At 34.3% G+C, this 23,422-nt stretch overlaps 1 protein-coding gene across 1 annotated transcript in view; it reads left to right on the top strand.

Moving 5' to 3' along the window:
* Positions 1-22,874, top strand: part of AKAIN1 (A-kinase anchor inhibitor 1) — a 66,622-nt gene extending 43,748 nt beyond the window's left edge. Inside the window, exons 3-4 of the transcript XR_015748867.1 lie at positions 13,478-13,570; positions 21,647-22,874. The gene's annotated coding sequence lies outside the window, so the exon portion shown is untranslated. The remainder of the gene's footprint in view (positions 1-13,477; positions 13,571-21,646) is intronic.
* Positions 22,875-23,422: the final 548 nt, after the last annotated feature.

The following is a 23,422-nucleotide window of genomic DNA, read 5'->3' on the forward strand; positions in this document are numbered from 1 at the left end:
TCACAATATTGTTACTTTTTAATTATACTTTGAGTTGCATAAATTTAATTGCTCACTATGCAAAGCTTGTCTACACTAAGACATTTGTCATTCAACTGACTGGGGCTTTAGGCAGAGGGAAACTGTCCCAGTTCTGAGTGGGAAAACTGCTTTGAATTAAATAACATTTTGGATATGTTAAATTTTTGCCCTAACATTAACAGTACACAATATACTATGGCATCCAAATTAAAACTAAGGCAATACATGAATCATGCTTTTTTAAAAAAATGTACACAGAAAATCTAGGTGAATATAAGATTTCTAAATAGATACTTCTACATCTGGGAGCAAGTAGTATTTTGCAAATTCATTACAATTTCAGTATTATTAGTTGTGTTACAAAAATGTGTCCCTAACATCATTTGTCCCCAACATGTGTTTTAAGAACACAATACTGTCTGTAAAACGGAATATTATAATATTATAACAACAGCTATAGCTTCAAAAACAGTTCCATTTTGAGAAATTGTTAAATAATAAAGAAGTATAATTGTGAGCTTTGGAAGCCATATTGAGACAGATGCTCCCATGCTGCCACATTTTGAGCCTGTGAAAATGGGAGAGGGGAATATCTCGGAGTGTATGTAGTTAGACATAATAACATTCTTTTTCTAATTCAAGGTCATGTTATTTTGTGCATAAGTGAGGGGAAGTCTCAAGTTGGGATGGATGGTGATTGAGGCATGTGATGTGATGATGGGTGCAGGGGATGGATTTGTAGTTTTGACTTATTGCAAGGAAACCTGGAACTTTCGGATTTGGGATTCCCCAGTTTGTGCCAGTTTACTGTCCAAATAAAAAGAACTTTTCAGAAGATGTCTGTCTCAGAGTTATTGGATGGAGTGGAGGTTTTCTGGAATGCTGACAATAATATTACTAAATGCTTGAAATAACAATTCTGGGATAATGTGAATGATAAATGAGTAATCAGACAATGTAGGGAAATATGACAACTCTCTATCTATCAAAATATAGAAGCTGAAAATATTAGAATGCACCAAAATGGACAAGTTAACAATGGAAATGAAAGACAAGGGAGAAACAGAGTATTACCTAATATAGGACCTATGGTACAATTGGCTAGACAATAGATGCAAAGGTTAGAAAATGGATTACGGAAGAGGATCAACAAGTTAGAAACAAATACAAGTATAAAGCTAAATAGAAGGATACGTATTGTAAGCAATATTGGTATTAGATTGTGCATAATTGCAAATCAAAATATATAGAGTGATAAATGAATGGAAAACTACGTTATAACCATGGATACAATAGATATAAGTATGTTATATAGCATCAAGTTTTTATTCCTTTTTCTATGGACTATACTGTATGAAAAAGAGAAAAATGGTCATAACTAGGATGTATAACATCATATATATTTTTAAAAGGTGTTGATACAACCAGCATATTGTTGTTGCAAAATTGAAATTGCGATGTAAAATGAAGGAAAATGCACTATAAAACTATTTTTAAAAACGATAACAAAATATAGAAGCTGAAGAAGCAATTACACTAAGTTCTGTTTGGGAAATTTAAGAAATTCCAACCTTTGTTTCTGTTTATCCTGAAATATACATAACTTTGAAATATGCACTTAGGCAAAAAAATATTAAAAGAAAGTGAAGAGTTAACAAGTCATGTATCCCTAATCTTTAAATATATTTTTTCATATAAAATATTATAAATAAATATTTAGTGGTGTTAATAATTTCAACCTACTAAGTTTCAGCTATAGATGCAACAGTAAAATGAAGGAAGAATAAATCCTCTTATTAGATTGGATCCATATTAGTTAGTCATATGCAAGCAGAAACCTGAACAGGTATGCAGTCAAAAGTATGCACAGTTTTTTTTATTCTGTTCCTGATATTAAACACATAGGGAAATAAAAGAAGATAATGTATAAGGATAATTAATGGGATCAAAAAATTACCCAGTCACATGATGATTCAAGTTACCACCACAATATAGTTATGGTGGAAATTCTGGTCCCAATTGTGATTGTAAATTGAGGATTAACTCTAGTTCATCATACTAGAATAGTCTCTATTATGATAGATTCAGACTACCATATACTAATTTTTACAGTTTCCTAAAGCCATCTAATTATCCTACCTTTTAGATTTTTTTTAGACCAGGTGTGTCAAACGTCATGGCAGTGTCATGTGACATATTGCGACTTTTTCCCCCTTCACTAAACCAGGCATGGGTGTGGCTAGTGTGGGATGCATCCAGCCTGCAGGCTGTGAGTTGGACAGTCCTGTTTTAGACTTTAACTTTCTGTTTTGTATCCTTTAGTTTTTTATAATTATGATTATTTTTTAAATTCCAATGTAATTATAATTTATTGTATGCCACCTGATGATCTTTGACCATAATAAAGATTTGATTTATATCTATCTACCTATCATCTATCTGTCTGTCTGTCTGTCTGTCTGTCTGTCTACCCTGTTTCTCCAACAATATGGCCTCCCCCAATAGGAAGTCCCAGCATGTTTTATAGGCATGAAATGAAATTAAGCCCCTCCCCCAAATTAAGGCCTATATTAAAACATGCGAAATGGGGGGGAATGGTGGGAGGGCTTGCCGTTAGGAAGTACTTTTGTTGCACACCCGGATATGGTGCTGCCTGCGTTAACCCCGATACGAAGTGCCCCACCAACGCCGAGGTCAACATCCAAGCCATCGCCGCCCGCCCGCCCGAAGATGCAAAGGGGGGGGAATTAAGTCACCCCCAAAAAAGACGGCCAAGCCATTTTTTCAGGGCTCAAAAAAAAAACAACCCGGCCTTATTATATGAGAAACACGGTATCTATCTATCTATCTATCTATCTATCTATCTATCTATCTATCTATCTATCTATCTATCTATCTATCTAATGATATAAATTACACAGGTTTGCATTTAACAGTAATTCAGATTTAACAAAAACTTCTTCTCTATAGATATCCTGGTAAATCATTCTTGGACTGACCATGACTGCAAATAGTTGCATCGGATAAATCTAAATATATATTTTGAATGTCTTCTTTCACTTTCTTTACAGTTTTGCTCACAACAGATGTAGATTGTTCTTCTCTAAACAACAAACACACATTTACCTGAAGTTTTAGTAAACATCCAGCTAAATCTTGCATGCCAAGTTTCTATTGAAATCTTCAGATTTTATTAGCATTGCAATGTTTTCTTCCAGTTTCCTAAAAAGAACTATCTGTACTATGGATTAAAATATATTTTCCTTGACAACTCAGTGATCTAAATCTACAAAAGATTTAGAGTTGTTGGGTTGTTTTTTTTAATTTCATTTTTGAAAAAAGACTTTGACAAATCATTTTGGCATAGAACCAAGAAAACAGCAAGGGTGTGGTTATGTAGCCACCGGGAGTCAAGTTTAATTCAAGGACCTGTGTAGCCTTTATTAATTATATTTCTGTTACCTGGGTAGATGATTTAAAATGCTACTAAATACAGCTATATATCAGGAAAGTAATGTAAGAGGTATCATCCAATTATGGAACACTTAATTTTAAAAGTCCTAATAGAGGAAAGGGTCAAAAAAGTCAAGATAGTGGCTGAATGACCCTGGCTGCCACCTTTTTTTTAACCACCCCTAACCCCTTGCTGAAACAAGACCAAATTAGAAAGGCGTCAAAAAGAAAGATTTATCGGTTCCAGGTAGGGATCCAGGAGGACACCATTTTACAACTGGATACTGCAAAACCCCATTCCCTCCCCACCCCACTAACCTGCTTTCCAGCTCTGTTCTTCTGTTCAGGACAACAAAAGAAGACCCAGCCGATCAGCTGAGACTCGGGAGGCAGAGAATAGATGGGGGTGCAGACAGTCAGAAGTGGTATTTGCCAGTTCTCCAAACTCAGAGGTGGTATTCAGCAGGTTCTGACCAGTTCTGGAGAAGCGGTAGCAGAAATTTTGAGTAGTTCGGAAAACTGGCAAATATCACCTCTGACTGGAGATTTTACAGTATCCTTCCCCTGCCATGCCCACCAAGCCATGCCCACAGAACCGGTAGTAAAATAATTTGAATCCCACCATTGTCCGAACCACTCAAAATTTCTGCTACCGGTTCTCCAGAACTGGACAGAACCTGCTGAATACCTCCACTGTTATACAGCCATCTTGTTTATTTCTGTTGTGTATCTGAAATAGATCAGTTACTGTTCATTTTGCATTAAGATACCCGGATTTTATGAGACACTAATACTAAGGTTATTTCAATTTCTTGCAAAAACTTGTTTTTTTAAAAAAAGTTATCAGTTTTCTGAAGAACTTTTAAAAAAATTAATTAGCATTCATTCCCAAAATGAGCTTTAAAAATTGATAGCTGTTCTTCAAACAAGCGATCTGATCAAGCGCAGGAAGCAGGTGGCTGAGACTTAGCTATTTTTTAAAAAACTGTTCCATAAATGCATTCATTTCCCCGCTTCCTCTAACAAACTGTTTCAAATACATTTCATTTTATCACTTGCATTTCCTCTGAGTCATTGCACAATCAGAGAACTTTTTGTTTTGTTTTGCGGGGCTTGGGGTACACCTTTCCACTTTAGAAAAATGTCTGATGCAAAGAACAGGATTAACAGTATTGTACGGGAACAATTATTTGTCAGTTCTTTATTCAACTATAGTTGGCTGCCTGCTTTACAAGAAAGAAGGACCTCAAATAGTAGAAAGACAGAAATTATTATAAGTCTGGGGGTGGGAAATCTAAGCAATCTGATTCATGAACAACTTTTGGGGGAATGAGATAAGTGTTAAACAAAAGAAAAAAATATTGTATTGTAAAAACAAAAGGCATGCTTTTGCAACCTAAGGGCTCCCTTGTTAAGGAGGATGGAATGGTAAGATAACCATGTGTGGAAGCTTGATTAGAGTAGAATGCCTCCAGTTCCTCACCTTGCTAACAAAGCTACCTAACTGAGGTTGCCTCGTGGACAAATCTTTTGGCAGGACAGATGTTGGCTTCCTCATTGTTTTTGCTGTGTTCAGATTAAAAGGGCTCTCTTGGAAGCAGAGACATGATTGTTCTTGAGTCATGCAGCATCCCAGGGCTGCTCCAATTTATATATGCAAGAGGGGGAATTGGACATAGCAGAGGGGTGGAGGGTTGCATCAATGGAGGTGAAGGTTAACAGCAAGGGAGAGGGGGAAAGAATTTGCAGCTTTATTTCATTATTTTTCCATCACAGCTGATACTCTTTTCCTATAGCCATATGAGTTGGGGTTCAACTTCTTACAACTGTTGGGCATCTTTCAGCTGGCAAATCAAATACTGTGAGAATACATTTGTGGAGACATGAAGCCCAAGTTAATTAATTATAGCACAACTATAAAGACATAGGAAACAATTCCAGCAATTGCTGTTTATTAAATATGGTTCTTGTTTATTCTGTAATCAGCATTCAATTTCCTGTGATTCTTTCTTCCAAATACTTTACATAAACAACCTAAAGTAGCCTTTTTTGGGGGGGACAGGAGATACAGTTTCCATCTGTTTGTTGTTTTAATAATGCCTTAATTTATCTCAGGTTATCTATGCAGAAACCAACTTTTATATCAACACATCACATTTCCCAACCTAGCTTTTGGTATTGTTGATGACAATGGGAAGTGAAATCCTAAACATGTCGAGCTCAAACACCTTAAGAAAAGTCATTTATAAATGTTCTACATAAACTACATTTGTTTTAAAATAAAATAAAATATTCCTACAAATAACATTTTGATTTTAGATTCATATCAGGCTGAGATAATTTCTCATTAAAGAGAAAGAGAGGAATGGAGGGGATGAGGGCAAAGAGGAGGAAGAATAGCAGCATTTTAACATGTAATTTGTCTAGATTAAATAAAAAATAAGATATCTAAACTACAACTAATACTAACAAACAATTGGGTTTCTTTTAGCCAAAATAATATAGTAATGACCAATTTAATTTCTAGCTAATCGTCAATGGAAAAAAATAGTATCTTAAATTGTGAGTATAAATTTATAATGAATAGTGCTGTTGATTAATGGAAGCAAGAACGTCATGGAATTGGAGAATGCATGAACATATACTATAACTATTTCTCTTTCTAATCTCTATAACATATTGCACAGATGTTTCTGTCTTAAACATGCTATATCTGGATTGCAGAAATATAAAGACCATTATTGGAGAATAAAAAAATAGATTTTCTGCATTTCTTTGTTTATAGATGATGGTTGCCCAGGTATATTTTATGCCATATGTACTTTTCTTTCTTTTATTGCTATTTTCTACCTTTTTAGGTATATATATTTAAACATACAGTAAATATTATTTTAAAAGGAATAGCACATATAAGGGTTAACCAAAGCACAGCTATAACTATGGTGGGATGAGGGGAAGCTTATTGCTGGATTCTATCCTGAAATCATTCCAAAGACTGGTCTTTTTTATTTATTTATTTATTTATTGTGGTTAGTATTTTAATCTTTACTACCACTTGCTTTGGAAGAAACTGTTGGTCTGTATTACTCCTATTTGAATCATCACCGGAACTTAAGAAAAGAAAAGGAGGAAGTGGATGCAGGATCTTAAGACTCAGAATGCACAGATTGTCTTCCTTAGTCTCATCTCAAAATATTTTATATGGAGGAGAGAGAAAAAGATTTAAATGTGCTGATCATTCAGAAAGCATGAAATGTCCTTGTGTGTGTGGAATGAATTGGAAATGCCTTTCTGATTTGATGTTAAAATGCAACACTATCCTTGATTTGACATTTACAAATGTAAGCAAGAGAAGAAAAGGCATTTCCTCCTTTATGGGTCACTTACAGGTCAGTTGTCATGATGGTCAGATGGTCATGAATACGATCAACCCTTAAATTTGCTAGTCCTTACCAGGATGCCATTATATTTTTCTTTGTAAAAAAAAAAACCTTCTGAAAAGTAATAATGTCTTCTACTATGAATGAACTAATCGGAAATCTCTTAATTAGAAGTGGAGAAATATTAACTAGAAATATAATTAAAGAAGTAATTACTGCTCGTATTACTCTGGTTCATGAAAATCTACTACGAAGTAATGGGCTAATTGGCTAGGGAATCTTAAAATTGCTAAGGTTGAGGGAAATGCCATATTTGGTAGTGGTAGAATACTATTCCATATCCAAATTTATGTCAGCATGCTGTTCTGTTTGACTCAGGAGCAAAAGATTCCACTAAGCCATCTGGATACAGCAAATCATTGTGTATGGTACTTTATTTTGTTAAGTTGTATTTGGTAAATTGGCACCCTATTGGAAAGTTCAAATAAATACTGTGGCAGCGGCAATAGTAATAGCAGAAAATTTTATTGCTGTAAGCAAAGGCTGTACCAAAGTTCAAATATATAAAACCAAAACCATAGCAGTTGAAATGCGTTGATGATCCAAGAACATGAAACAAACCAATAACTCGAGGGGGAAATAACAGAATGTTTCAAGCAGATCTACAATATTCACTATTCCTTTATTGTAATTAACCCCCAAATTAGCAAAGCCTGACATGGGCATAAAAATTGTCTGATTCTTAGATCTGAGCAGGAAGAACTGTAGTTTATGTTACATATGTCTATCCGTATTTACACTCTTATCTGTTCCCAGACAATTATTACTTGGTAGACATCTCTACCTGATTCCCAACTTAAACAATCTAAGACAGAAATTTGATTTGAAAGTGTCTGATAAAATAACATTAAATAATGTTACACAGGTACATGTAGTTACCCTTTGACCTAAAGCTGTAATGACTGAATTTCCATAGCAATAATTACCAAGGGCCAATAACTATACAAACTAATTTTGGTGATGAATTATGACAATTGTATCATCAGCATATAGTAATAAATATATTCTTTCACATTTTGTAACTAGCAAGAAGGACTATATTTTCTTTTCCGAAGCAATATCATTTACAAATGTAGCTGGCTAATTTATTTCTATCAACAGATTATATGTAGCATAAAAGTCAATGGTTTATTATTAAACAACTGAACCAATCAGAAATAATGAGCTAATGTTATAATACAATACTGAAATCAGCTTAAATTCTGAATCATATTTAAAAGTGTAACCCACTTTTTGCTTACCCTGAAAGATAAATACTCCAATTCATATTGGCACCATATCATAGCTAAATTTTGTATTGTACTGAATATTACTGAATTTTTATCTAAGGAGAAAGAGGAAATAGTTGGTCTCTTTTACATAATGGTATAAGCAGTTCAAGGAAGATACTAGTTTAGAAGTTATTCTGATTTATGATTTTATGGCATAACCACTGAATAAAAAATTAGAAATATTTCAGAAATATCTCACTCTAATATTCTGGATCCCTCATCAGAAAGTGAAAGCTACTGCCTTCAGACCATTCTAGGGATGCTATGTTGAAGTAGAAACATTACTGTCCACATCTGACTGATCATTTATTTCATTTGTAGTTCTGCATGTTTAATTATTGCCTTCTCTTCCTTTCATATTTGACCTTCAACAAAGAAAAGGAAATTTATCATTAATTTTTTTCCAAATATGCAGCATCCATTGTAATTAAGCAGTTCCCTATATTGTTAAGATGTTTCACAAGCTCTTATTTTCCATGTTTCTCAGCTGTAGGGCAGGAAAATATAAAGTGGTTTCCGTTTTGTAGAACTGAAAACAAGGCCCTTGTTTTTCTCAGCCTATAATCCTCTGGATATATTTTTCTAGGATCCTTATGGTCTCTAAATGAACAATTGTCCTGCTAAGCGGGGAATGATGAGAATTATTATCTACCAGTTCTGGAGGGCATTAGGTTCATCTGTCAATCATTACTTTTATTTGGGGTGAGGGAGAATCCTGGTAAACGAAAAGGCCACTTTAAACCTTCCCAGTCCCTCTAGAAAAACATGAACGTTGATAATTAATTTTATTTGGAAGAATTTTGTTTCTCTTCAAGCAGTCATTAACTCTTTCTCATAAAAGGTTAATTTACAAATAAGCAAACACAAAAATAATATTGAGTTGGCAGATGAAATATCCAGCCAACTATACAATCACTATAGCAACCATGCACTCTATTGACACTAGAAATATTTGACATCTTTGAGATATGGTATTTTTTTAAAATACATATGCACACAAATACAAATAGGGTTCTGTATTGTAAAAAAGGAGCCATTATAGAGGAGGCTCTATAAAAATAAGGCTTAGTTTTAAATGATCAAACCTGATTTTTCAAAACTGTTTTTCACAGCTCTGAACTATTCCATATGATTCAATCATCGAGAGAAAAAAGCCTTCAGGATGCTTATATCATCTTAATATCAGTTAAGACTTATATCCTAGTAATATCAGAGTTGTAGCTACATCTCACTGACTGGTGTGGAGAATAATGATTTTCCAAAGCCTGAACTTCAAAAGAAGTATGTAATCCACATTGTCCATTTTGAATGCAATGTCTAGTACAATATTGTGTCCGGTTGAATTATAAAGAGCAAATTACCCAATTATTATATATAAAATGAGCTGTTGATGTGAATGAAATTACCCTGTTTTCTATATTGCAAACAATATTATTGATTTTGGAGGTACATCTGTATTATTGTCGGAAGGAATTGCAGAAAGTCATCAGTCCTATACTATAGATAGTATTGTTTTTCTAACACCCAGTAAATTCTATGTATCTAGGGATTTGGGCTATAACAGCTGTAACTTATATTTCAACAGTGGGGCATTTAAAATATATTCTTTTTTCATTCATTTGTAAGAGTCTTTATTACAATATTTTCTTTTGTATTCTCTTCAGTCATGTTTGCTTCTTGGAGCCGACAAGGACAAGTTGCTGTAGTTTTCTTGGCAAGGTTTTTCAGAAGTGGTTTGTCGTTGCCTCCTTCCAAGGGCTGAGAGAAAGTGATTGGCCCAAAGTCACCAACCTGGCTTTGTGCCTAAGGTGGCACTAGAACTCATGGTCTTCTGGTTTCAGCTTAATGCTTTTAACTACCACGTCAAACTGGCTCCCAATTACAATATAACATTACCATATCGATCGATCTATCATCTATCTATCTATCTATCTATCTATCTATCTATCTATCTATCTATCTATCTATCCACACGTGTGTGTGTGTGTGTGTGTGTGTGTGTGTGTGTGTGTGCATGTTTGAGCATTCCCTTTAATACTATTCAATAGTGTCATTTGGTTAGACACGATTCCAAGATTGGCCACTTTTTCTTGCCTTATCTCTTCTAATCAGCTTGATTGAAGAAGAGCTTTAAATCATGCCAGCCTGCTTCATTGTAGGATTTTTGTTTTCCAGCATCTTTTAACGAACTGATTCAAATTTCTAAGATGTGTACCACGGAAAATGTTATCTCTTGTTTCACTGCATCTTTCTCCACAGGTCTTATTTCAAAAGAAGGTACAAAAATGAATAGAAAATTATATTTTAGTAAAAAATATATAAAACTTATGAAAAAGGTTAAAATATAATGTATTTTTTTTAAATTAAAAAATGTTGTGAAGTGGTATAGAAATAATATAGACAGAAGCATATTTAAGCTGATAAAGACAAGAAATAGACAGGCTCATTCAAACAACTTGGGCTCGATTAGTGATTGTGTAAAGAATTGTGACTCCAGAGAAAGGTTCTGATTTTACGCTGTCTCTACTGAGAAGAAAAAGCTATCTTTTTCTCTGTGCTTTGTCATCTAATTTAAAATGCCCAGTATCAAAACTGGCTGCCATTTGCCAACCTTGAAGAATTAATCAACTCTCTGTCTTTAAGTCCTTTTTTAAAATGCTCCCCTTTTAAAAATGAATACTGGAGATTAACAATGAGTTAATTTAAAACAATGTTCTCTTGTACAGAAGAGCTAAAACATTCTTGCGTGCAGTGTATGTCTGGGACTCTCCAAAGCATTGTTAGTGGAATTTGGAAGGATGCAGAGAAAACAATCCTGTCAGATGTAATCCCTCGAGCAGTGGCATTAAAGGCTTCCTTAGTACCAATGAGACTCTCTTAAAATACACAGGTTTGTGCACCCAGAAATCACACTGTGTTCAAAGCAACAAGAGAAATTCTGGGAAGCCTGATGATGGCAGATGAGATTCTGCCGAAACGTTGCTACAACTTTAAAAGCACAACTATAATGACGTGGGAAAATACCCAAACAAAGCTGAATACCATGTGTGTGTGTGTGTGTGTGTGTGTGTGTGTATGTATATGTACATGTACATGTACATGTATATGTGTATGTATGTATGTATGTATGTATGTATGTATGTATGTATGTATATATATAAAATATAAAAACCAGTTTTTTCAACTGAGGCCTTTTCCATACTAGTGATTTATACTGTCTCAAGCATCACCAGCTACTGCTGTGGCAATATATCAATCAAGAAGGAAATCTTAGGTTCCTACACAGGAGGCCTGGTGGAGCTACAAGACACTATAAATCACTAGTAGGAAAAAGGACAAAGAGTCATGTTTTAACAATGGGGTTCCAACTTAATCCTACCAATACAGGCCAGTAGCACTATCATGTCCCAAAGCTTGAAAATTTAAATCTGTACAGGTCATACACAAATATATTAATGTATCTAAAATATTAGGAATTGTAAGCAGAATTGATTTCATGAGTATCTTGAAATCAAAGACTTGTGTTTTACTTAAAGGTTTAGAAGCACATTGTATAACTAATAAAAAAATAGAATGTATATAGAACATATAGAAAAAGAGAAAAGGGTGAGTTTAGGAATAGATGTTAGTGTAGGCAGGCAATATTTTTTTTTCCTGTGCAAGACTGTAGTGGAGCTGGATGTGAAACTTTCTAGCACACAAGTGACTGGAAAAAGTGAATCAGGAACCATGATGATACAAGCATAGGACAGGAGCATTTTAAACAGTGATTTTGCCCTAAGACCTCTCAGAACAAAGTAGCATGAAAATTAGAATCAAATTATAACAAGGTTGAGATTCTCAGATCCTTTCTGAATGCAGTCCAGTTACTAACATATGGTAACTGCTGGCCTTTTGAAAACAGCAACCTTTGTTTGGTTTATTTTGGCCAATGTTTTAAGAACTATATTTGTATTGCTAGAGGAAAATTGGAGCAAGAAACAGTGTGAATCCAATATAAAATGCATAAGGACACTGGGGCACTAATTATAATTTTGCTAAAAGCAATTGTCAAAATTGTAAAACTCCCTGTCAGCCTGATAGTGGGCAGCATTCTGTCAGGCAGGCAGCTGGCAAAATCAGCAGATGATTGTTGCCCTGTAATATTTCTGTGTGCGAGAACTAAATAAAATGAGCTTAAGTAAATAAGAGTTCAGATCTCAGAGTTATAATGATGTGTCTAAAAACTGCCAAAAGAGATATCAGTTGGTCATAAACAAATCTGTGATTACTTTGGGAAATTATCTTTTCCTCCCTGATTTAGAAATCTGTGTCAGTTAAATTAGAGCCAACATATACATTCATAATATGCTGTTGCACAAGTTATATCTTCATTTCAGTCCTTATATATTAAGCACAATATATATGGTGGGCATTATGTTGATTATGTTAATGGAGGATGTATCAGGTTTTAATGATGCTTACAGAACAATAGAAGATATACTATGGTATTCAACTTTACTTTTGTGATAGCCTATTAACTAAGTAGGCTGAGAAACATGATTTGAACATAATTCAGGATGAAGTGATAGACTTGGAAATAATGATAGTATAGCAGGAGTAGAAAAAAAAATAAACAGTCTATTGATTTGATCCTACTAATCATTTTTGCCATATGTTTGTAGGATACTTGGTATTTTCTTCCAAAAAGGTGCATTAAAGCATGAAGATAATACCTGTCTATCACTCTTTAAAGTGACTTTTTCTAGGATTGCAGGGTTCCTAGAATGAAAAAAAAAAAAGATGCGACTGCTTGAAAGACAGGTTTTATTTTCACAACACTGTGTCCACTGAAGCCTGTTTTAAAAAATATAGCCAAAGCATTGCACATCCCTTGTAGTTTTGCTTTAAACTTTATGTTTGGAATGATGTTGTTTGTGATTTATAGAACAGTTCAGGAGAGGTTGTATTACAAATAATGTTGATCAATGGGGCAACAGCTATCAAATTGAGATATGCATGGAGAATCTCATAATGTATAATTCTCTGTACTTCTTCTGGGATCTTGAACGTATATCCATAAAGTCTGTTTATATGGGCAGATGGAGAGAGTAAATATGTCTGTATCCTGCTAACACAGCACTCATTTGCTTAAAAGTAAATAAAATTGAGTATGATTATAATAGAGTAAAAGATTGATTTGCAAATTTGCTGGGCAGTTCTCTTTTGAAACGTATTTATCATATGAATCCCAGATATTTGGATCCTCTGTAAATTAATAACATCTTGCATTTTTTTATTTTGTCCTATCAGAATTCAAGAGAGTTTGACAGCAAACACTGAATTTTGCAAATACCCAAAATGACTATGATCTTTATGCCTGCATAAAGAACAAGGCACTTCCTGGTAAGGAAAAAAGAAATTAAATCTCTTTATTTAGTGGAAAATGAAATGCATGAACAGTAGGACTTTTTTTTCCTCAAAAAGAGATGTTTTGTAGGTTGTATTCCTATAACATATTGTGTCTATAGTGAGATGGCTGAAGCTTCTGTCTGAAAATGTTGACTAAAAAGAAGTATACAGTAGGATATTATGACTAAGGGATTAAATGTGATGGTACAATTAAGTATCATTAAGCTTAACTTATGAAAACTAAGTAGCCATTTTACCAAGCTGGCGGAAAGTTGCCTTGCTTTTTTTTTTTTTTTAATTCTACCTTTCTAATCACATCCCATTTTTATTGATTACTTCTGGGAAGCCTACATCAGAGTTATTCTATTTAACATAATAAATGTGAATCTGAGATGAATAGGTGACCAACAACAGTCATGTCTCACAAATGAATGCAAATATACATGTCCCAAGATGATGTTGCAGGATTCAATCTGAGTCAGTCACTGGGACCAGAGGTTAATCTTATTAGAACTCCTGCTGGAGTCCATCCTGGGGGGACTTCTCTCTCACCAGAATGTGGTCCCAGTGATCCCAGTGACCAACTCAGATTGGGTCTGCAGTCCCAAGTCTGTTATTTTGTGGTTCCAAATCTAACTCAAGGCACATTCTCCTGAAGAGATATAGGCCATTTTAAAAATTGAAATTTTAAAAAAATGAAATTGAGCTAAAATTGTAGATAAAACACAATGTAAGACTTTACTGGCCTACGTTACAATTTTTTATTTTATTTTAGACATGCTGATCTCCAAATTAATTCTTGCTCTTTTTTTCTGTATTGTGAAAAGTTCATTTTAACCATTATAAAATAAAGTTGTCGTTCCTGTCTTTGGCTACAAGAGATATGGAGCATTAGGGGAGAAATTCAGTCTAAATTGCTTATCTTTTGATAAATTTTGCCTTAAAGTGGAAAAAAATTATGGCCTCTTAGCAATGTTATCAACCACCCAATAAATAAAGGGAAAATATATTATTTTACATCTTCTCAGATCTATCAGTGATCTACACTTTTACAACAGAACTTCCGATATAATTGCTTTTTTATTTATCTCACCTTTATTACTTTAAAACAACTCATCTAATACTCATTCTTCCTACAATAACCAGCTTATGAGGTGAGTTGGGCTCAGGCAGATTGCCTATCTAGCCCAAAGTCACCCAGTCAGCTTGCATGCCTAAGTGGGTGTAGAACTCGTGGCCTCCTGATTTCTAGGTCAGGACCTTAACCACTGCACCAAACTGGCTATTAAAGTCCTTTGCAATAGGAGGCACAGCATCAAATTTATGCTTCAAACAAGTAGTCCTTCCAAGCATGGTACTTCGCATTTGTGTAGGATTACAACTCCCAGTTTCCTTGCTAACATGACTAAGCCCTCCCTGCATCTTGTCCTCCCTCTTAGCTGGCTGGCCAGAGAGCTTCAGCAATACAATTAATTTTTATCCCTATCTTTATGCATATCTTCATTTCTAACAGGATTTTTTTCCATTTAAGAGAATTACAGAACTATGTATTTACATATGAACTTGCATATTTTTTTTCTATTTCTGCTAATATATAGGATATATGCTAATGTATGGGATGAATTTTATGAATTTAATAAGCAATAAATATATTTCTCCACCTGTTACTTGTAAACTTCTTTTCTAATAGGCTTTGACATTTTTCTTTTCAAACAACCGGCCTTTCAGTCATTTTGTACCTGAGTTATTATATAATGAATGGCTCCTGAAGAATGATGGCTAATTCTTGCAGTTTTTTTTCCACCTGAAGTCAATATATTTTCCCCCTACAGCCAATATATTGTACCTGCCAGTTAAAATGAAAAATTAACAATCTAGGCAGATTATTAAGTATCTTTGTAATTTTGTTACAGCTTTAACTTCGTTTGTAACATAAAGATAGTGCTCAGCATCAGAACTAATTGCTTCACTAAGGAGGAAGAAGAAAAGAATAGAAGCTTTCGATAAAAGATAGCGAGTTTTTTTTTTCCTCCCCACTTATTTTCGCTTCTCCCTGGGGTTGACCTACAAAGCACAGGATGTGATAGCATTTCAGAATGGCTGATAGCTGTGCATTTTAAAGTGATCACATCTTAGGCAGAGTGTTAAAAATTGCTGACAACATTAGAAGCTCGAGGTTTTTTTTCTCTTTGCCCTTTTCTCTTTCTCAAATTATTCATGTAAGGATTATAGCAAAAGAAATGTATCTTTCAGTGTTTTGTTTTGTTTTTTGCTGAAACACATGGAGGAAATGCATAGGGCTGTTTGGCAGGCAATCTTGTATGCAATCTTTAAAAATCCATGTCAGCTGTCTCTTCTTTTATTGCTGCTAGAATAGTCAAAATTTCTCAAAGCAAACTTTACATTCCTTCTCTCTAAGATATCAAAAATATCATGTTTTATTTCACTGATGCTGTATTGCCAACCCTTTTGTGCACAGCGATTAAGAGAATCAAATGATGTCATGACAGATAAAGAAGAAACAGGACTGAACAAGGTTAATTCTGAAAAGCTGGGAAGGAAATAGGCAGTAAAGGAATGGAAGCTGCACTAGAGATGAATGGGCTATGTAATCAGGGTTTTTAATGTTTCAATAGTGGATCAAGAGCTTAGAAATAATTATCTCTGCCTATGATGACATCCTTGAAATTTTGCACATGGTGATGACTGCTCAAATATTATTTGAAGAAATAAAGACCCACAGCTGTAAAATTACATTGGCCCTTTGGTTTAACACTGAGGCAGATTCAGGATAGTCACTGCAAAACCAGATGTTAGGCATAGATGCCATACCGTTAGTACCTTATTTTAAATCATATATAAATAAACTCAAAGATTGGCATGGCGAGAGTGGAGCAGCACCAGTCTCCCATGCCAGCTTAGGACATGTAAAGCATTTTTACAAAATTTCAGTAGTTGTCGTCTAGAATGGTGCATTAATGGTGGTAGTGGCACAATGGTTAGAATGCAGTATTGCAGGCTGATTCTTCCAACTGCCAACAGTTCAATTCTCACCAGCTCAAGGTTGATTCATCCTTCCATCCTTCTGAGGACATTATCATAAAATGGGGACAATATGCTAAGTCTGTAAACTGCTTAGAGAGAGCTGTAAAGCACTGTGAAGCAGTATATAAGTTTAAGTAGTTATTGCTATTAAGCAGTATATAAATTTAAATAGCTATTGTTATTACGTATGCCCATCAAAAAAGACCAAAGCAATCTGGGACATAGTGAAGAGTGTTCTCAGAGCTGGAACTCATGCAGGGAGAATCCTGAGAGTCTAATGGAAGTTGTAGAAACAATGGATGAAGTTTTTTCTGTAGAGCCACGTATTTTGAGTAGTTTTGTATCCATGTAACATTTTTGTTTAATTTTTTTTTAAAGAGAGATGAGGGAGGGATTATTTTACCATCATTGGCTGCTAGATTCCAAATACATTTATTTGAAACTGGTTGTCTTTCATTTCAATCAAATATATTTTCAAATTAATAGCTAGCATGAATTTATCCATCTGGAAAGGAATACCTGAAGTTTGATGGACCGAAACATGGACAAATTTGTGTTATTATAGTAAGGAAAAGAAGAAAGAAGAAAAGGAAATTAAAGCCCTTTGAGTAAAGACTCTCTTTCACCAGTTTGGAATAACTAAATATTGCTGTCTTCTACACAGATTTTCACTTGATTGCTCTCAATATATTATCAGTGCATTTTCAGCTCCAAAAGAAATGGACAATATCTCTTGAAAAAAAAATTAAAAGGATATCTTTATCTTCACCAAATTATTCAGAGGATTATCCATTTCATGTCTATGAAATTGAATAATGTTACTATGATTTCCATTTGGGGAAAAAATAAATTCATGTTACCTCCTGTACTGTTAAATCAATAAATTCTTGTACATTTCAGTCAAATTGAAAATTACAATTTGTTGGGAAATCTTAGAGGAGTTTGGGGACTGAGCCATAGTTTCAAATTCCAGAAGGAGTTTGCCTGTATCCAACTCCAATAAATCCCAAGATCAAGCTATTTTACAAGATTATTGTGGAACTTAAAATTCTAAGTTCTTGGATAATGAAAAAGTGTCAACAATTATAAATAAATAAACACTCTTTCTGGTAAAATGAAATTAAAGAGAATTTAGAGCAGTTGAGCAGAAAAAATGAAAAAAAAATATTAAAAAAGCAAGAGTCAAAGAAAACAAAATTATTAATAAATGCTCTGCATCTCTGGTTAAAATAGGATGAAGGATTGTATATACCAAACTGATATGTTTCCCATTAAAGTTTTTCATTCAATATATGTGTTCTCTCTTTTAAAACAAATGAGAATCTGTTAAAATTCCCTCTCTTTTGTTCCCAATTGGTAAGCTTTTAGACACTGGGGTTATTCATTCCTTAAACATCTCCAGCCTGACAAAGAAAATTCATAACCAAGATACCTTCCAAATTTATTCTATGAATAGAAAAATACAATACAATAATCTCTTGTATATGTCTATTATTTCCTACTCCAGACTGGGGCACAATTATTTAAGATTTCATAACAAAGCATTCTCATATGTACCTATGCCACTTTTGGGTTAACATTTTTTTTTTTTTTTTTTTTTTTTTTTTTTTTTTTTTTTCAAAAATTAAAAAAAAAAAAAAAAAAAAAAAAAAAAAATAAAAAAAAGAAAAAAAAAAAAAAAAAAAAAAAAAAAAAGAAAAAAAAAAAGAAAAGGCCACCCCCAGCCCCCCCCCCCCCCCCCCTCATTTTTCTAGTAATGATCACAGCCTATGCCACATCTGTGTTAAACAGATATGTATCTGTGTTAAGCAGGAATATATTTAAAATTTAAAAATTACATCTGTCTTCAGAGCAAAAGCTTCCAAGGCAACTAACAATAAAAGTCAAATTTCAATTAACATGAAATTTAGCAATAAACTTCATGAAACCAGAGGTATAATTATATACTACATTTTTTTATTTGACAAAAAATAAATAAAACAGAAATAAAACAGGTATGTAAGCCTTCATTTAGGCAAAACAGACATGGACAATGCAAACCAACCAGAAATTTAAGTCCTATCTACTTTGATGACTGTATTGCATCATAATCCTGCTTTTCACTACATCCTTGAGTACCCAAGTTTTTTTAATTATTTTTTTAAAAAGACAAAACATTCATCTACTGGCTACCAAAAGGATGATCTTGAGGAGTTGGCAGGTTGACAGCTAGTTCCACATGATATAATCAAATGGGAATATCATTTCTTCAATATTGACAAGTTGTGCTCCTGGACATCAGTAATGATCTTAAACATGGCAGCCATACTTTGCTGCCCTAAGATTTTTCTGTTTCCAACATCTATTTCACATGTTACTACAATGTGCTTAGCTATGACAAGCTATCTCTATAGGCAAGAAGAAAAACAGCTAGTGAATTAACTTAAATTGATAACCAGTTGTAAAGGAATTCTTTTGGTATTTGAGATCTTTTGCTACTTTATGTACATGATCCAAACTGTTTTGATCAACACGCTGTATAAAATCTAGGTAACCTTGTGGTTTTTGCTATTTGCTGGGATGCAAGAGATCAGTGATCCCTTGTATCTAACAGCTTGGATTAATTAAATTATAATTTGGACTCTCTTCACTTGTTGGCAATATGTTATTTTCCCCACAACACTCAAAATACCACTTAGGTAGCCAGTGTAATGGCTAAATCTAATAGCATTCCCTAAATTAATCCTTAATGTCTAACACTGTCCTAACACAATCCCACTTTGAACAATGTATAACTCCAATTGTTACATCTTGTGATGACTCTACTAGTATGGAGAATTTATTTAATTGGCATTTTAATGCCTTTTCCCAATCTAAAACTGAGAGAAAATTTGGGTTTGGGACCAAAGATATTTTTAAAAATAGTCTTACAATAAACTGTCAATGGTTCTAGAGCTGCAGGCTGTAAATTGGCAGACTGCTTTTCATAGCATGTAGCATTTCATACCCATGCATAAAACCTGAAAATGATTCATCGGATGAATTCATCATTCATATAAAGTGTTTGCCACTTTATAGAATTAATATAAACTGAAAATCTGTATGAAATCTTTAGAAGGGAAAACATAACTTTTCAGGAAAGAACATTAACTATTTCAAAAAAGAAGCAAATAAATGGTATGCTATTGTAATTCCAAAGGTAAATATGTAAAAAGGAGTAGTAGTAGAACAATTATAGCAGGAATTTTGGAAAAAAAATAAACCCCAAAGTTTAATTCTTTATAATAAGCATACCAAATTGTATAGGATTCTAGGAATCTTTTACTGACCTTAGACATAAGATCTTATCAAATACTTTCCTTCCTTTGACCATTTTGAATTTTGATGTTGGAGACAACTCCCAAAAATATCAGAAGAAGAAAGCAAACAAATGGCCATACAACAAATCAATCAGAAGTTTTCACTCAAAGCACAAAAGACAAAATATGTCTATCCAGTTGTTAGAGTCAATGCCAACTTGATGGTATATTATAAGTCAATCAATGAATCAAATTTATTTCTGAGAAATCCAGAAGCACCATTATTTTGCAATTTTCCAAACAACATTTTTTTAATAAATGGATAAGTGAAACATAGAAAATGTCATTATTTTGGTAAAACATGGAGATGTTTACTATCTTCCATACTATCAAGTAGAACAATGTCATCAATATCTGGTGTACATAAGAGGTGAAGAGAAAAATATTGTTATAGTATGACCAAAAACCTAATGGTTTAGGCCAAGTTTTTGCAAGAAGGTATGCACAAATATAACTGGATACCATTTATTTAGAAAAAAGAAATCTTTGCTTTTATCCTTAAATGTTCATTAGAACTGTTTGTCTAGTAATATTAAGTATGGGACCAGTTCTCCATGTGTATACTATAATTCTCTAAATAGAGATCTCTTGTTGTGGCCCGCCAGTGGGCAGCAGAACTGGCGCCAGATTCGGATAGTGAGGAGGTTGGGGAAGAACATGGGCCAGTCCTGGAATCCAGGGAAGGGTCTGATGAGTGCTTTGCATCAAAGGCAGAGATGGGGCCAGGGCCATCTGACAGTTATCAGCTGCCTTCAGAGTCGGAGATCAGTGGGACAGAAGAACAGCTGGCGCCTGTTCCCAATGTGCACATTTTCAGAGCTGCCAGGAGAAGAGAACAGTTGAGGAACAAGAGTCAACTCAGGAATAAAGGCATGTGTGGACGGTGAATGGCCCATCCCATAGGGAATAAAGAGGAGCGAAAGGGGAGTGGTATTTGCAGGAGACAATTAGTTCAATTAATTAGTGTGAAGATTTGTTCATGATTCTCAGAGACTTCTTGCCAAGTATTTTCTTGTATAGCGTTGTGCTTGGAAGCTATCAGCCTGGCAACTCTTCGAGCCTGATAGGTCTGTGGTTGTAATTCACTCTTGAAAGACTGTTTACTGGGACTTTGCTGGATGTGAATGATAGGAATTCACATTAGCCTAATAAAAAGAGGTTTTGTCAGGATAAGGAGTCTGTTTCGTGATTTTTATGAAGCCTAGGTCAGAACATCTCTAAATAGGTAGATTCTTATGGTGCAGATAACAAATTTGGAGATTGAGGTTCGGTGATACCTAAACAACCTTGGTTCCCCACATTTGCAAACAAAAGCAGAATATTACCCAGAATTGATACATCTATTAAGTTATTTAGGAACAACAAAGGCACTTTGATCAAAATTCCTAGTAGTCTTACTTGTGCAGTTAGCAAACCAGATCTTTTAAGTATGAGTTTCCTGGAACACATTTATTGCATCCACAGATTCTTAGAAGAATCAGAGGAAATAAACTATGTATATTATTGATATAGTGTAAATGTTTTAAATCTCCTTTTTGCCTTTTTTAAAACTAATTAACACTAAGAACCAATCTGTTTAGAAAAGGAAGGGAAAAGAAAAGCCATTGCTGATAGAATTGCAGAAAAATTTAGCTTATCCATAATTATATGTAAACTATATTTCATATTTTGTATTTTATACATACAGGTGGAAATGAACACATTACGTCTTGGACGCTTCTGGATTGAAAAGATTAGCCAGCTATAAACTGTTGCCCAGGAGACATTCAAATATGATAACAACACACATTCTTTGGGGAGGCTGGTTTCATGTCCCTCATATTCATTAATTCAATTCACCACATTATAAAAAGATGTTGAGACTCTAGAAAAAGTGCAGAGAAGAGCAACCAGGATGATTAGGGGACCGGAAACTAAAACATATGAAGAACGGTTACAGGAAGTGGGCAAAGCTAGTCTAGTGAAGAGAAGGACCAGGGGAGACATGATAGCAGTCTTCCAATATTTGAGGGGCTGCCACAGAGAGGAAGGGGTCAAACTATTTTTTAAAGCATCTGTAGGCCAGACAAGGAATAATGGATGGAAACTGAACAAAGAGAGATTTCATCTGGAAATAAGGAGAAACTTTCTGACAGAACAACCAACCAATGGAATAGCTTGCCCTCGGAAGTTGTGGGAGTGCCATCACTTGAGACTTTCAAGAAGAGATTGCACTGCCATTTGTCAGAAATGGTGTAGGGTCTCCCGCTTGGGCAGGGGGTTGGACTGGATGACCTATAAGATTCCTTCCAACCAGGGGTGGGATTCAAATTTTTAACAACTGGTTCTGTGGGTGTAGCTTAGGTAGTGGGCGTGGCTTAGTGATCATGTGACTAGGTGGACATGGCTTGGTGGTCATGTTATTGGCTGGGCGTGGCCAACTCAATATCACTCACATCGAGGCATGCATCTTCTCGCCTGGCTTCTCATGACTGTGGGGATGCTGCAACAGTTGTAAGTGTGAAAAATGGTCATAAGTCACTTTTTTCAGTGCCACTGTAACTTTGAATGGTCATTCCACACAAGCAAAGTACCAGCAAAGGAGGGGAAAAAACTCCAGAGACGTTCCTGAGACAGGAAATCTAGTCCTGCCAAGAACATAATAAGGGTTAACGGAGAGGCAGTTTCTGTAAGCAACACCAGAATGTTTCCTTCCTGCCTTCCTTACAGGATTAGGCCAGTAATTCCTTCTAACAACCGGTTCTCCGAACTGCTTAGAATGTTAACAACCGGTTCTAGCGAATAGGTGCAAACCTGTAGAATCCCACCCCTGCTTCCAACTCTGATTATCTGTTATTATGTACATATTTTAATCTTATACTTTATATTTTAAACTTTATGTTGTATAATATGCCTTATTTTAGTAGGGATGCTTTGACAGGAATAAACATTATATACATACTATGTTTTGTTGTATTATATCTATTTTTAAATTTAATCTTTTTAAATTTAACTTTTTCAAAAATTAGAAAATAATGAAATCAATGATTGAACCTAGTTAGATTTAAAATTGCCAGTCATTTAAATACTGTATATAGCATGATCATTCATTTTTCTTTCTTTATAGAATAGACCTAACACAGAAAAACACACTGTCAGTTGTTAAGTAATCTTTCCAACTAAAACAATTTGATGTATTTGATGTAAATTGGAAGATTACATGAATGTTAATAAATCCATTTGAAGTATTGGTCTAAATTATTAGCATATTTGCTTACTAATTTCCAAGAAAACTTGTGCAAAATGTCAACAAATATAACTACAACTACTGTATCTGTCATCTGTGCATACCATTTAGAAAAATACCATTGTGATTTGTGATTCATTCTGAGAAATTGTGATAAATCTGTATTTATACAAAATAGACTTTCTTTATAAGTGCCTAAGAATGTTACTTTTTTATTGACAAGCAAACTATCTCTTA

This window comes from Notechis scutatus, chromosome 3 (assembly GCF_049901735.1).
Source record: "Notechis scutatus isolate UNSWTSFEM ecotype Mainland chromosome 3, rNotScu1.2, whole genome shotgun sequence".
NCBI classification, from domain to species: domain Eukaryota; kingdom Metazoa; phylum Chordata; class Lepidosauria; order Squamata; family Elapidae; genus Notechis; species Notechis scutatus.